The 10,445-nt window shown below is 48.9% G+C and overlaps 1 long non-coding RNA gene across 1 annotated transcript; it reads right to left on the bottom strand.

Annotated features, from left to right (window-relative positions):
* Nucleotides 1–295: 295 nt before the first annotated feature.
* Nucleotides 296–1,418, bottom strand: LOC146041848 (uncharacterized). Its single transcript, XR_014463622.1, has 3 exons — nucleotides 1,334–1,418; nucleotides 875–952; nucleotides 296–401 (listed from the first exon to the last, which is right to left on the bottom strand). It is a non-coding gene; the product is annotated as an uncharacterized LOC146041848 (long non-coding RNA).
* Nucleotides 1,419–10,445: the final 9,027 nt, after the last annotated feature.

Here is a 10,445-nt window from a genome sequence, read left to right as displayed (position 1 = left end):
AGTATATCCAACTCCGTGCGTAGTTCGATAGTAGGGAAATGAACAGGTCCCTTTTTTCCGATAAAATTCTACGTACTGTATGTTAAAATGGACTCAGTCCATTTTAACATTGCATCCTATGGAAAAATAGGGACGATCGCGTTGGTTGCATCACATGCGATTTGGTCGGATGTGATGTGATCGACGAGATTATCGTGTCTGCCTAAATTTAAGGTCACAAAAATCTAGAGGTCACAAAAATCAGCATTCCAGTTACTACTGTACCTACAGTACAGTGCAATATGATTTACCTCTGGATACTGGGTCCTCGGGGAGAGGATGGCTGTTTGCCACAGATCTGCAGACAAACCGAATCATCCGATGGAAAAGTGGCCAGAGAAGCCGCAGCCTCTCACGGTTGTCTGTGAAAATGCAAAGTACAGTACAGTGAAAAACTGTAGGTTTGTTTGCAGAGGTCACGCTGCGCAGAGCCAAGGACGCCGCCCCCGCCCCCCGCAGGACGCCGGACATCCCTCCCGACGCCCACCGCTCACCGCCACAGCCCGCCCGCCCCCCCGACAGGCTCCCCGGCCGCACCGCAATGTACAGTACAGTAAGTACAGTAGATATGCGGGGCGGCCGGGGAGTTTTTTTTTTTTTTTAATGGGGAGCCAATCCCGGGATCCCGGGAATCCCGGGATCTGGCATTTTTCAATCCCGAATCATGGGATTGAAAAAATGCCCCGGGATTGGCCACCCTAGTCGCCATGCTGGGAGGAGAGGGGAAGTCGTATGGACAGTATAATCCATGTACAGTAGCCCCTTTTTCAGTGACTCCATGCTGTCTCTGTCCCAGATGAAATCAGAGTAATGTACAGTACTGTACAGTACTTACCAGCTGACACTGGCCTGGGGTGGGATGGTTCGGTTGGTCTGCGGGGGCGGGGGCGGAGGGTCATGTGGATGGGTGGGACTGCAGAAAAGAACAGAAAAAGAGGTTAGTTTGCAACATATTGTAATTTACTGTACAGTGTTATGGTCACCAAAATCTATTTTGGCTGAGGCATCCAGATGTGCCACATGGTTGGACCCCAGATACAGTACAGTAGGTACCGTATAAGGTACACACAATGACATGGACCCTTTTTCCCATACAATTCTACTGTATGTTGAATCGTATGGAAAATCGCATCGCATACAATTTGGGCGCATGTGATGCGATGCGATAATCACATTGAATCGGATTGTACTGTATGCCTTAAATTAAGGCATACAGTACAATCCTACAATAATATCGGGCGTGCAGATACAGCATTACACCAGTACTGTACAGTACCTACAATACTGTACTTACCGACCGCGCTTGGACTAGGCTCCGGCAGGGTGGCGGCGAGGGTGGCCCTCTCCTCGAGGTGGGGGGGGAAGCTTTCAGATGCTGCAAATGTACAAAAAAGACGAAATAAAGACACTGTACAGTATAATCTCAAGCAGGGGTGTTTTTCAACAGGCTCCAGCAGGAACTGATGCCCTTATTCTGCTTCCTACAGTAGATGGACAAACCCATGTGCACTGCAGGGGAGGCAGTGCAAAATGACACACCCAAATCTAACTGCACAAGTACTGTATAGTAACACTGCCTCACCAGGGGCCAGATTCTATAAGCTTTAAAAGTGATAAGTTTCACAGTGATAAACAGCCAGCCAATCAGCTCCTACCTGCCATGTCACAGACTGTGTTTGAAAAATAACAGGCAGGAGCTGATTGGCTGGCTGTTTATCACTGTGAAACTTATCTCTTTTGAAGCTTATAGAATCTGGCCCCTGATGAGCACATGGGTTTGTCCATCTACAGTAAGAAGGATTTTGCCAGAGAGTGAAGCAGGTGTTACACAGTACACATGTCGGTCCCACAGATACTGTACTGTACTATACAGTATTTTCCGTTGCACAAGGTGGACCCACAGTTACAGTACTGTGCAGTATATGGCACACATGTGGGCACCACAAGTACTTTGCTGTACAGCAGGGGCGGACAAACCGGTCCTCAAGATCTACCAACGGTCCAGGTTTTCCATATCACCAAGCTGGAGCACAGCTGCAGTCATTACTACAGTACAGTAACTGTCACATTTTCAAACCTGCTGCATTCATTCCTACTATACAGATCCACGGGTTGCCTGAAAAACATGAACTGTTGGTACTGTAGATCTTGAGGAAAGGTTTGGCCACCCCTGCTGTACAGTACAGTATGTACAGTACTGTACAGTATTAGAGGGTTCACATGGTGGGCCCACAGATGTGATTAAGTACACATGTTGGGCCCACAATTACTGTAATATCCGGTACATGCGGTGTGCTGTTGTACAGTACAATACTGTACTTACCATCTGCACTGGGCAACTCCTGCTCCTCCTCCTCCTCACTGGTATCAATTACCAGGCGTCCTGTGTGTAAAAGATGGAGTACGTATCAAGTATCGTCATACAGTATACAGTTAAATAATAGTAGAAAATAGTGACCATAACAATGATTACCACTATCAGAGCTGTCTGCGCTCAGAGACTCCTCCTCCAGCTGGGTGGGGGCAGAGGTGGCCCTCTCCTCCTGGGTGGCGGCAGGGAGGCTTTCTGGAGCTGCAAATGTAAAAAAAAAAAAAGGACAAAATACTGTAAAGAGGCTGTATCGTGCAAGCAGGGGTATTTTTGAACAGGCTCCAGCAGGAACTGATGCCCTTACTCTGCTTCACTCTCTGACAAAATCCTCCCCACAGTAGATGGACAAACCCATGTGCACAGCAGGCGAGGCAGTGCAAAATGACACACCCAAATCTACTGTACAGTACATACTGTAATTCTCTCTGCGCAAGTCCAGTAACACCTGCCTCACCTGCAGTGCACATGGGTTTGTCCATCCAAGAAGGATTTTGTCAGAGAGTGAAGAAGAACAAGGGCCTCAGTACATGCTGGAGCCTGTTCAAAAATACTTTTCCGGTACAGATGGTGAGAGCCCTGGTGTTATACTGTACAATACATACCAACCGCGCTCAGAGACTCCTCCTCCAGCTGGGTGGGGGCAGAGGTGGCCCTCTCCTCCTGGGTGGCGGCAGGGAGGCTTTCTGGAGCTGCAAATGTAAAAAAAAAAAGGACAAAATACTGTAAAGAGGCTGTATCGTGCAAGCAGGGGTATTTTTGAACAGGCTCCAGCAGGAACTGATGCCCTTACTCTGCTTCACTCTCTGACAAAATCCTCCCCACAGTAGATGGACAAACCCATGTGCACAGCAGGCGAGGCAGTGCAAAATGACACACCCAAATCTACTGTACAGTACATACTGTAATTCTCTCTGCGCAAGTCCAGTAACACCTGCCTCACCTGCAGTGCACATGGGTTTGTCCATCCAAGAAGGATTTTGTCAGAGAGTGAAGAAGAACAAGGGCCTCAGTACATGCTGGAGCCTGTTCAAAAATACTTTTCCGGTACAGATGGTGAGAGCCCTGGTGTTATACTGTACAATACTTACCAACCGCGCTCAGAGACTCCTCCTCCAGCTGGGTGGGGGCAGAGGTGGCCCTCTCCTCCTGGGTGGCGGCAGGGAGGCTTTCTGGAGCTGCAAATGTAAAAAAAAAAAAAGGACAAAATACTGTAAAGAGGCTGTATCGTGCAAGCAGGGGTATTTTTGAACAGGCTCAAGCAGGAACTGATGCCCTTACTCTGCTTCACTCTCTGACAAAATCCTCCCCACAGTAGATGGACAAACCCATGTGCACAGCAGGCGAGGCAGTGCAAAATGACACACCCAAATCTACTGTACAGTACATACTGTAATTCTCTCTGCGCAAGTCCAGTAACACCTGCCTCACCTGCAGTGCACATGGGTTTGTCCATCCAAGAAGGATTTTGTCAGAGAGTGAAGAAGAACAAGGGCCTCAGTACATGCTGGAGCCTGTTCAAAAATACTTTTCCGGTACAGATGGTGAGAGCCCTGGTGTTATACTGTACAATACTTACCAACCGCGCTCAGAGACTCCTCCTCCAGCTGGGTGGGGGCAGAGGTGGCCCTCTCCTCCTGGGTGGCGGCAGGGAGGCTTTCTGGAGCTGCAAATGTAAAAAAAAAAAAAGGACAAAATACTGTAAAGAGGCTGTATCGTGCAAGCAGGGGTATTTTTGAACAGGCTCCAGCAGGAACTGATGCCCTTACTCTGCTTCACTCTCTGACAAAATCCTCCCCACAGTAGATGGACAAACCCATGTGCACAGCAGGCGAGGCAGTGCAAAATGACACACCCAAATCTACTGTACAGTACATACTGTAATTCTCTCTGCGCAAGTCCAGTAACACCTGCCTCACCTGCAGTGCACATGGGTTTGTCCATCCAAGAAGGATTTTGTCAGAGAGTGAAGAAGAACAAGGGCCTCAGTACATGCTGGAGCCTGTTCAAAAATACTTTTCCGGTACAGATGGTGAGAGCCCTGGTGTTATACTGTACAATACTTACCAACCGCGCTCAGAGACTCCTCCTCCAGCTGGGTGGGGGCAGAGGTGGCCCTCTCCTCCTGGGTGGCGGCAGGGAGGCTTTCTGGAGCTGCAAATGTAAAAAAAAAAAAGGACAAAATACTGTAAAGAGGCTGTATCGTGCAAGCAGGGGTATTTTTGAACAGGCTCCAGCAGGAACTGATGCCCTTACTCTGCTTCACTCTCTGACAAAATCCTCCCCACAGTAGATGGACAAACCCATGTGCACAGCAGGCGAGGCAGTGCAAAATGACACACCCAAATCTACTGTACAGTACATACTGTAATTCTCTCTGCGCAAGTCCAGTAACACCTGCCTCACCTGCAGTGCACATGGGTTTGTCCATCCAAGAAGGATTTTGTCAGAGAGTGAAGAAGAACAAGGGCCTCAGTACATGCTGGAGCCTGTTCAAAAATACTTTTCCGGTACAGATGGTGAGAGCCCTGGTGTTATACTGTACAATACTTACCAACCGCGCTCAGAGACTCCTCCTCCAGCTGGGTGGGGGCAGAGGTGGCCCTCTCCTCCTGGGTGGCGGCAGGGAGGCTTTCTGGAGCTGCAAATGTAAAAAAAAAAAAGGACAAAATACTGTAAAGAGGCTGTATCGTGCAAGCAGGGGTATTTTTGAACAGGCTCCAGCAGGAACTGATGCCCTTACTCTGCTTCACTCTCTGACAAAATCCTCCCCACAGTAGATGGACAAACCCATGTGCACAGCAGGCGAGGCAGTGCAAAATGACACACCCAAATCTACTGTACAGTACATACTGTAATTCTCTCTGCGCAAGTCCAGTAACGCCTGCCTCACCTGCAGTGCACATGGGTTTGTCCATCCAAGAAGGATTTTGTCAGAGAGTGAAGAAGAACAAGGGCCTCAGTACATGCCGGAGCCTGTTCAAAAATACTTTTCCGGTACAGATGGTGAGAGCCCTGGTGTTATACTGTACAATACTTACCAACCGCGCTCAGAGACTCCTCCTCCAGCTGGGTGGGGGCAGAGGTGGCCCTCTCCTCCTGGGTGGCGGCAGGGAGGCTTTCTGGAGCTGCAAATGTAAAAAAAAAAAAGGACAAAATACTGTAAAGAGGCTGTATCGTGCAAGCAGGGGTATTTTTGAACAGGCTCCAGCAGGAACTGATGCCCTTACTCTGCTTCACTCTCTGACAAAATCCTCCCCACAGTAGATGGACAAACCCATGTGCACAGCAGGCGAGGCAGTGCAAAACGACACACCCAAATCTACTGTACAGTACATACAGATGGCGCCGGGCTCATCTTTCCAGGGGATGGCGATGGCGACGCCATTCGCCATTCCCTGCTCCGGCGCCATCTGTGTGTCGGAAGGGGACGCGCGCGCACGAGGTGTGCGCGCGTCCCCTTCCGACGGTGCTGCCGTCCTCGTCCGACGGGCGCCCGGTGCCCACACCGGGCGCCCGCACCCCCCCACAGCCGCTTCGGGTCCCCCCAGCCCCCCTCGAGCGGGAGGCGGACAGTATTGCGTCCGCCTCGCCCGCCGGCCGCCCGGATACTGAGACGCACGTGCGTGGGGGACGCACGCGCGTCTCAGTCAGATGGGGCGCCGTGCTGCTGGCGGATCGCCAGCGGCATGCTGCTGGCGATTCGCCAGCAAGCATAAGGCCTGCCCCATCTGTACTGTAATTCTCTCTGCGCAAGTCCAGTAACACCTGCCTCACCTGCAGTGCACATGGGTTTGTCCATCCAAGAAGGATTTTGTCAGAGAGTGAAGAAGAACAAGGGCCTCAGTACATGCTGGAGCCTGTTCAAAAATACTTTTCCGGTACAGATGGTGAGAGCCCTGGTGTTATACTGTACAATACTTACCAACCGCGCTCAGAGACTCCTCCTCCAGCTGGGTGGGGGCAGAGGTGGCCCTCTCCTCCTGGGTGGCGGCAGGGAGGCTTTCTGGAGCTGCAAATGTAAAAAAAAAAAGGACAAAATACTGTAAAGAGGCTGTATCGTGCAAGCAGGGGTATTTTTGAACAGGCTCCAGCAGGAACTGATGCCCTTACTCTGCTTCACTCTCTGACAAAATCCTCCCCACAGTAGATGGACAAACCCATGTGCACAGCAGGCGAGGCAGTGCAAAATGACACACCCAAATCTACTGTACAGTACATACTGTAATTCTCTCTGCGCAAGTCCAGTAACACCTGCCTCACCTGCAGTGCACATGGGTTTGTCCATCCAAGAAGGATTTTGTCAGAGAGTGAAGAAGAACAAGGGCCTCAGTACATGCTGGAGCCTGTTCAAAAATACTTTTCCGGTACAGATGGTGAGAGCCCTGGTGTTATACTGTACAATACTTACCAACCGCGCTCAGAGACTCCTCCTCCAGCTGGGTGGGGGCAGAGGTGGCCCTCTCCTCCTGGGTGGCGGCAGGGAGGCTTTCTGGAGCTGCAAATGTAAAAAAAAAAAAGGACAAAATACTGTAAAGAGGCTGTATCGTGCAAGCAGGGGTATTTTTGAACAGGCTCCAGCAGGAACTGATGCCCTTACTCTGCTTCACTCTCTGACAAAATCCTCCCCACAGTAGATGGACAAACCCATGTGCACAGCAGGCGAGGCAGTGCAAAATGACACACCCAAATCTACTGTACAGTACATACTGTAATTCTCTCTGCGCAAGTCCAGTAACACCTGCCTCACCTGCAGTGCACATGGGTTTGTCCATCCAAGAAGGATTTTGTCAGAGAGTGAAGAAGAACAAGGGCCTCAGTACATGCTGGAGCCTGTTCAAAAATACTTTTCTGGTACAGATGGTGAGAGCCCTGGTGTTATACTGTACAATACTTACCAACCGCGCTCAGAGACTCCTCCTCCAGCTGGGTGGGGGCAGAGGTGGCCCTCTCCTCCTGGGTGGCGGCAGGGAGGCTTTCTGGAGCTGCAAATGTAAAAAAAAAAAAAGGACAAAATACTGTAAAGAGGCTGTATCGTGCAAGCAGGGGTATTTTTGAACAGGCTCCAGCAGGAACTGATGCCCTTACTCTGCTTCACTCTCTGACAAAATCCTCCCCACAGTAGATGGACAAACCCATGTGCACAGCAGGCGAGGCAGTGCAAAATGACACACCCAAATCTACTGTACAGTACATACTGTAATTCTCTCTGCGCAAGTCCAGTAACACCTGCCTCACCTGCAGTGCACATGGGTTTGTCCATCCAAGAAGGATTTTGTCAGAGAGTGAAGAAGAACAAGGGCCTCAGTACATGCTGGAGCCTGTTCAAAAATACTTTTCCGGTACAGATGGTGAGAGCCCTGGTGTTATACTGTACAATACTTACCAACCGCGCTCAGAGACTCCTCCTCCAGCTGGGTGGGGGCAGAGGTGGCCCTCTCCTCCTGGGTGGCGGCAGGGAGGCTTTCTGGAGCTGCGACATCCACTGGGACTGCGGAAAAGCACACAAAAAAACTACTGTGCTGTACAGTACTGTATATTCTCTAACACGAACATACTGTACTGTACTATAAAGTACAATGTGTTAAGGTACTGTATCAACACTACAGTACATACTGTACTGTGCAGTACATAACAGTACAGTACAGTACAGTACCTGCCAAAATGACCCATTCCAGGAGGGATGAAATGCTGTGGTCCTGTACAGTATCCCACATGTTTGAAAGTCAATATGCAATGTTCCGCTCTGTACTGTATACAGTATACTGTACTGTACTTACAGTGGCGGTGCTGTCTCTCCCGCAGCGTCATCCTGCTGATACCTGGAAAAATAAGAAATACAGTGCGTAAGGCATACTGTAATTACTGCAGATACAGTATTTGTAGGCCCCATATCAAAAGTTTGTAAGGGCCCACAATTTACTGTACAGTACTGTACAGTATGTCATGAAAACCAATGCTGTAGGAAATCACCCATGGCAACAAGCATGTACTGTACAGCATACAGTAGTTGCCTTCCCTCTTCAGCAGGAGACTCCCTGAAATACTGCACAGTACTGTAGCAGCAATCTCCATCTCTCTCTCATTAGTCCTACACATTATGCCATACTGTACACCAAAATACTGTACCTACTGTATTACAGTACAGTATGTACAGTATTTTACCACATTCCATAATGTCCATTACCCATTACTACACACACTATAATGCTCATTGCATATTAGGGGGTTAACATGCTCGTTGCCATGGGATGAACCTGGTCTTCCAGGTGTTGCACACTCTGGAAGGGATTAACATGCTCATTGCAAAGAATTTACTGTACAGTACATGATCTGCCATGGATTCCGGGGGTTAACATGTTGACATCACCCCAACCATGGGCTGGAAACCAGGTCTGGTGGCTGCAGGAATGGGAATGTAAGAAGTGGGGTCCAGGCCCTGGAGTTGGAGAGCGGAACAATGCTCAGAAGGACCTGTCTAATACTGCTCCCCCCAAATCTGTATCAATACCACTGCTGAACAGCTGACTCTGGCGCTCTCAGACCCGGTCCAAAAAACCTCTCTGTCCAGGTCAGCGCCCCCCCCACACACAATACAGTATCTCCATGTACAGTACAGTAGTGTACTGTATGGAAGTACTGTAGACACACCCTTCAGGTGGAGAATGACACACCCCCTAATTCTAAATTCTAATTCTAATAGCAAGTTCTGTAAAATCTACCTGAACAGTTGTACAGCAATCAGCACATTAAAAAAAAATACAGGTACAGTATACTGTAAAATCCCCCATGGCAACAAGTAAAAAATACTGTATACAATAGCACTCAACATTGTACAGGTATGTACAGTACTTACTTTGCCTGAGGGAGTCCAGCAGTTGAGGGTCCCGACGGACCAGGTCGGACCATCTCCTCTGGAGGCTCCTAACTGGCCTGTCTCTATGGAACCTCACCCTGATGGCTTGACGGGCCCCCTGGTAGGCCTCCACAATCTCCCGATTAGAGACCAGGAGCCTGTCCCGCCAAGCCACCAGGGTGAGGAGCTCCCCTCTGCCAAAGGGCCTTGCCCTCCTGACTCTGCCAGTGTCCGACATACTGAACAGGTCCAGGTACAGTACTAGCGATACTGATAATGGCGCCTACAGTATACTGCAATAGCGTGTGCGCCGTGCGTCCTATGCGCCGTGCGTCCTATGCGCCGTGCGTCCTATGCGCCGTGCGTCCTGTGCGGAACAGCGTCCCATTCTGTGCGCCCGCCGCTGAGTAGTGGGTACAGTAGTTTATCAGTAGTTTTTATATACTGTAATACATTACTTATACAATATACTGTAAAATGTAATACTATACTGTAAATATAAATAATTATATTTTAATCACACAGTATATTGTCAATAATTATATCTTAGTTAAAACTGTAAAATTTGATACTATAATATTAAAGGTTTAACGCCGTAATCAAACACGGGTCTCCGGCGTGAAACACCATGCAGATAACCACTACACTACAGCCAAGAACTGTACAGTGTAATGACTACTATACTACCATGACTGATTCTACAGTATTTACACCCAGCCTGTAGCTTAACAGTCAGGAGCTGATTGGACGGCATTTTCCACTTCTCCTCCCTTATCACCGCTTCATACTGTAAATCTACCCATCAGTAACTTACCGCACAATACTGTGAATGTAATGCTGCAAAACCATATTGTGACCAAGTTTCCAATATTGTGGCCGCCTTTAGAACAATACTGTACTGTATACTGAGACGCATAGCGTCCGTGTCGTACAACCTTTAGAACTACAGTTTGGTGTTTGCTGCTACGCATTAGCGTCTGTGCGGCTACATCTCCTAACTGTCACTGCGTCTATAGACGCAGTGACAGTTAGAAGCCATGACGTACATGTACTGTACGTCATGTGTCGGGAAGTACCTCCCGGCCATGACGTACATGTACGTCAAATGGTAAACTCAGTCACTGTTTCATTTTTTTAGTTTATTTTTTTTTTCTCACTCATTTTCTCACTCATTTTTATTCT

This window comes from Crinia signifera, chromosome 19, assembly GCF_055691185.1.
Source record: "Crinia signifera chromosome 19, ASM5569118v1, whole genome shotgun sequence".
Lineage (NCBI taxonomy): Eukaryota > Metazoa > Chordata > Amphibia > Anura > Myobatrachidae > Crinia > Crinia signifera.
This window is presented reverse-complemented; position numbering and strand designations above follow the sequence as displayed.